Consider the following 6,000-nt stretch of genomic DNA (forward strand, 5'->3'; position numbering starts at 1 on the left):
ATTGTTGGAGGGGTTGTGGAAAAACGGGACATTGATGCATTTTGGTGGGTTGTGAATGAAATCCAACCATTCTGGGATAGTTTGGAACATTCAAAAGTTATCAAACTTGCATACCCTTTGATCCAAAGTGTTACTACGGGCATATCCCAAAAGATCATAAGAAGGAAAGGGACCTGTATGTGCACGAATGTTTTGGGCAGCCCTCTTTAGTGGTAGAAACTGAAACTAATGGTCCATCAGTTGGGAAGGGCTGAATAAATTGTGGTTATGAATATTATGGAATATTCTGTTCTGTGAAATGAAACGGATGATTTCAGAAGGCCTGGAGAACTTTACAGAACTGATGCTGAGTAAAATGGAGGACCAGGAGATCATTTATCTTCAACAAAATACATATGATGAAATTCTGATGGACCTGGACATCCTCACAATGAGATGAACCAAATCATTCCAATGGAGCAGTAATGAACTGAACCAGCTACTCCCAACGAAAGAACTCTGGGAATGATTAAGAACCATTTAATTCCCAATCCCTATATTTTTGCCCACCTGCATTTTGGATTTCCTTCACAGACTAATTGTATAATATTTCAGAGTCCGATTCTTTTTGTATAGCAGAACAACAGTTTGGTCATGTATACTTATTGTGCATTTAATTTATATATTAATATATTTAACATCTACTGGTTATCCTGCCATCTGGGGGAGGGGGGAGGAGGTAAGAGGTGAAAAATTGGAACAAGAGGTTTGGCAATTGTTAATGCTGTAAAATTACCCATACATATAACCTGTAAATAAAAAGCTATTAAATAAATAAATTAATTAAAAAAGAACAATCCATGTTAGTTTTTCTTTTGAAATGATGATGCAAAAATAATATATATACATATATATATATATATATATATAGAACCCAAAATATACAAAAATATATTTAGCCAAAACTTAGAAATTTTTCATTGTTGTAAGTAGGTAGGACCATCAGTAAGAAAATATAAATAACTCTTCCCTGACTCTTCTAACAATTTCTTTTTGCTTTTGCCTGCTTAATATCAGTATTGTCACAAATAATTGTCTATTTGGCACCTCAAGTGACTAAATATCACCAGAAAATTAATATAGAAGCAACTTTTTTGGATTATTTTACAGATAATCTTGAAGATCAAAAAAAAAAAACTTATTCAAAACCCTTTAGGGGAAATAAATCTTTGAAAACACTGCTTTTAATTACTAGGAAACCACAATGATAGGAACTTTTATAATATCTGTCACAATCTGAATGCAAGTTGTACCTCTCAGCAAACAAAGTAGACAACAACAAAGAGATTTGGGACATTTTATACCCATTTGGGCAAAAAAGTACCTCTTCCAGTTAAGACATTAATACTTTCCCTGTGATGGGTCAAAAAAAAATCATGTATCTGAGTAAATAAAGTAACTTCCATTGTTCTAAGCTCCCTGAACATTCCATTTCAATTAAATGAGACTAAGCTCCTTTAAGATCAAGATCAAACCCAAGAAAAGAGGATTCTCCCATGTGGATTCTCACATGTGGAATTACAGACTCAAATAAAAACAATACCACCTGGGAGAAAAATAAAAGTTACCTAAAGATATTGGTATAGATATAATCTTGGAATTTTTAATATGAATACAAGAGGAAAATAAAGAAAGAATGGATTGGATGAATATAAAAGTATGTATATTATGTAGGAATATGCTCAGGGTGCTAAAGTTTAGAATGAGGTGAGGCTGATGAGCAAAGTTAAGAAAAATAGAGAGTTTGTTTCTTTTGTTTTTTAAACAATATTGGTGGAAAAGATGTAACAAGGAAGGGATAGACTGCTTCTCAGGGAAGATGAGGTGATTTGTTACCTGGATCCAGAAAGAAAGCAGATCTGCTCAAGTATTATTTTGCTTCTTCTTCTTTTTTTTTTTTTTTATTTTGTTTTGTTTTGTTTTGTTTTTCAAAATGACCTCTAACTTGGAAAGGACAGTCATTACAAAAAAGAATAACAGTGTTGGTACCTAAAATAAGATAGCATTTAGGGCTCAATTCATATCATTGAACATTGATAGAATTATGTATTTGATTGCTGAGGCACTGCCCATGATATTTCAAAAACCATAGAGAATAGGAAAGTTACCACATAGCTAAAGAAATATGGTCTGGTGTTCAAAGAAAGGAAGAGAAGAAAGTTTGCAAAATTTAAGTCAATGAATTTGACTTTGATTCCTAGGGAAATTTAAAGATTGATTTAAAAAAAAAATCATGATTAGTAATAATCTAAAAATGGGAGTTATGATCATCGGGAACTACATAACAAAAAAAATGAAAGATTGATTTTTTTTAAGTAGGGTTGTTAAATGCTAGATTGGGAGAATATAGGAGATATAATTCACTTACATGTTAGCAAAGCATTGATAAGATGTCTCTCGTATTATTTTTATGAAATAATAGAGACATGAGAGGTAGACAATAGGGCAACTGGATATATTCAGAGCCTGTTCAAACAGCCAGACTGCTACTGACTAAATGTCATCTTTGCTAGAAGTATCTAATGGAGTGCTCTAGGAATCTGTTCTTGGTCATAGGCTATTTAACATTTTTCAATGACTCAGATAAAAGCAGAAATGACATGCTGGTTAAATTTGTAGAAAACACAAAGCTGGGATCAATAGCTAAAATACTGGATAACAGTCCATTTGCTAAAGGTAAAGTTGAAATTCCATCAGGTTAAATATCAAATATTAGGATCATAGATTAAGCGTGAGATGGGATGTTGAAGAACATCCAATACAATTTCTTCTTTTATTGATGAATAAACAGCTACTTCGATTAAATGATTTACTCAAGGTCTCTGAGTTGTTAAGTTTCAGACATGGGAATTGAATCTCGGTCTTCCTGATTTCTAAATTTTACACTTGGATTTAAAAAAAAAAAAGCAATTACAGAGCCTGTTTGAAAATAATCTACGGGTTTTAATGGATTTGTTTTTCAATATAGGTTAATGTAATGGACAAAAATTAAGTTATACAATTTTAAAATAATGTGATGTTAACCTATATTAACAGAGATATAGCTTCCCACAGTGATCATTCTGCTATAATCTAGTTTACTTAGACCACATTTATATAATTGTGTTCAATTCTTAGTGTCCTGTTTAATAAGGATATTGAAAAGGTGGAGAGGATATAGAAAAAGGCAGTTATGATAATTAAGGACTTGAGTTCACGTGGTACAATAATAGATTGAAAGAAAGATAAGGCTTGGGAAGAACCAGTGTGTAATCCTCATATATAGGTTGTAAGAAAGAAAGGATTTCTCATTAGAGAATCTTGGGGACGTATTTGAACATTAAAGTGATATAAAGTACAAGATTGGAAAAAAGTTTAAAAAGTAATTATTGGTGATAGATAGCATCTTATTTAAACCCAACATTTTGTTTTAATTTTTTTGATCACCCCTCAGGTCACTACAATTTCAAAATAATGAATAACATTTTGATATTTGTGTTATTTGATATGATTAAAACATTTCCACAAGTATTATCTTATTTTGATTATGAGAGTTCTGTGAGGCATATAGAAAAGATACTTTTGGTCCCATTATACAGATATGAAAATTTAATCATGGAGAAACTTTACTTATACTGATAATAATAATCATTAGCCTTTATGTGAAACTTACTATGTGACAGACATGGTGCTAATAGCATAAAAATTCTTATTTCAGTTGATAACTGCCTAGAATACAAAGAAGCTAATGTAGCACTGAAAGCTAAGGGAAATCATAGTCTGATGTCCTTATGCATGCATAGGAGTAATTTCATCTTGAGCCCTAAGGAAAAGAAAATCTAATTCAGGTGGTAGGAATAGAAGTTTCAGATAGTATTACTTTTTTTTTTTTTTTAATAGCCTTTTATTTACAGGATATATGCATGGGTAACTTTACAGCATTAACAATTGCCAAACCTCTTGTTCCAATTTTTCACCTCTTACCCCCGCACCCCCTCCCCTAGATGGCAGGATGACCAGTAGATGTTAAATATATTAAAATATAAATTAGATACACAATAAGTATACATGACCAAAACGTTATTTTGCTGTACAAAAAGAATCAGACTCTGAAATATTGTACAATTAGCTTGTGAAGGAAATCAAAAATGCAGGTGTGCATAAATATAGGGATTGGGAATTCAATGTAATGGTTTTTAGTCATCTCCCAGAGTTCTTTTTCTGGGCATAGCTGGTTCAGTTCATTACTGCTCCATTAGAAATGATTTGGTTGATCTCGTTGCTGAGGATGGCCTGGTCCATCAGAACTGGTCATCATATAGTATTGTTGTTGAAGTATATAATGATCTCCTGGTCCTGCTCATTTCACCAGCATCGCTTGTAAGTCTCTCCAGGCCTTCTTGAAATTATCCTGTTGGTCATTTCCAGAACAGTAATATTCCATAATATTCATATCCCAATTTATTCAGCCATTCTCAACTGATGGACATCCATTCAGTTTCCAGTTTTTACCCACTACAAAAGGGCTGCTACAAACATTCGTGCACAACAGATCCCTTTCCTTCTTTATAATCTCTTTGGGATATAAGCCAGTAGTAACACTGTGGATCAAGGGTATGCACAGTTTGATAACTTTTGAGCAAAGTTCCAAACTACTTCCAAAATGGTTGGAATCGTTCAAACCCACAACAATGCATCAATGTCCCAGTTTTCCCGCATCACCTCCAACAATCATCATTATTTTTCCCGTCATCTTAGCCAATCTGACAGGTGTGAGTGGTATCTTAGAGTTGTCTTAATTTGCATTGATTAATAATGACTTGGCATCTTTTCATATGACAGAAATAGTTCATTTCTTCATCTGAGAATTGTCTGTTCATATCTTTGACCATTTTTCAATTGGAGAATGGCTTGATTTTTTATAAATTAGAGTTAATTCTTATATTTTGGAAAATGAGGCCTATCAGAACCTTTGACTGTAAAATATTTCCCAGTTTATTGCTTCCTTTCTAATCTTGTCTGCATTAGTTTTGTTTGTACAAAAACTTTTCAGTTTGGTATAATCGAAAGTTTCATTTTTTGATCAGTAATGATCTCTAGTTCTCCTTTGGTCATAAAGACCTTCCCTTCCACAGGTCTGAGAGGTAAACTATCCTGTGTTCCTCAATTTATTAATATTCATTCTTTATGCCTGGTCATGAACCCATTTTGACCTTTCTTGTGTATGGGGTTAATGGATCAATGCCTAGTTTCTGCCATATTAGTTCCAATTTTTCCCAGCAATTTTATCAAACAGTAAGTTCTTATCCCAAAGCTGGGATGTTGGGTTTGTCAAAGACTAGGTTGCATATTTGTTGACTGTTTTATCCTTGAACCTAATCTATTCCACTGATCAATAATCTATTCCTTAGCCAATACCAAATAGTTTTGGTCTGCTACCTATAATATAATTTTAGATCTGGTACAGCTAAGCTACCTTCATTTGATTTTTTCATTAATTCCCTTGAAATTCTTGGACCTTTTGTTTTCCAATGAACTTGTTGTTATTTTTCTAGGTCATTAAAATATTTTTTTGGGACTCTGATTGGTATAGAGCTAAATAAATAGATAAGTTTAGGTAATATTGTCATCTTTATTATATTTGCTCGCCCTATCCAAGAGCATTTAATATTTTCCAATTGGTTAGATCAGACTTAATTTGTGTAAAAGTGGTCTGTAATTTTGCTCATAAAGTTTTGATTTTCCCTTGCAGATGATTCCTAAATATTTTATATTATCAGTAGTTACTTTAAATGGAATTTCTTTGTAACTCGACTGTTGGATTTTGTTAGTGATATAAGAAGCTGATGACTTATGTGGGTTTATTTAAACCAGCAACTTGCTAAAGTTGTGGATTATTTAATAACTTTTAGCAGAATCTCTGGGTCTCCAAGTATACCATCATGTCATCGGCAAAGAGTATAATTTGTTTTCATTGCGTAT

The sequence above is a fragment of the Sarcophilus harrisii genome, chromosome 6 (genome assembly GCF_902635505.1).
Source record: "Sarcophilus harrisii chromosome 6, mSarHar1.11, whole genome shotgun sequence".
Lineage (NCBI taxonomy): Eukaryota > Metazoa > Chordata > Mammalia > Dasyuromorphia > Dasyuridae > Sarcophilus > Sarcophilus harrisii.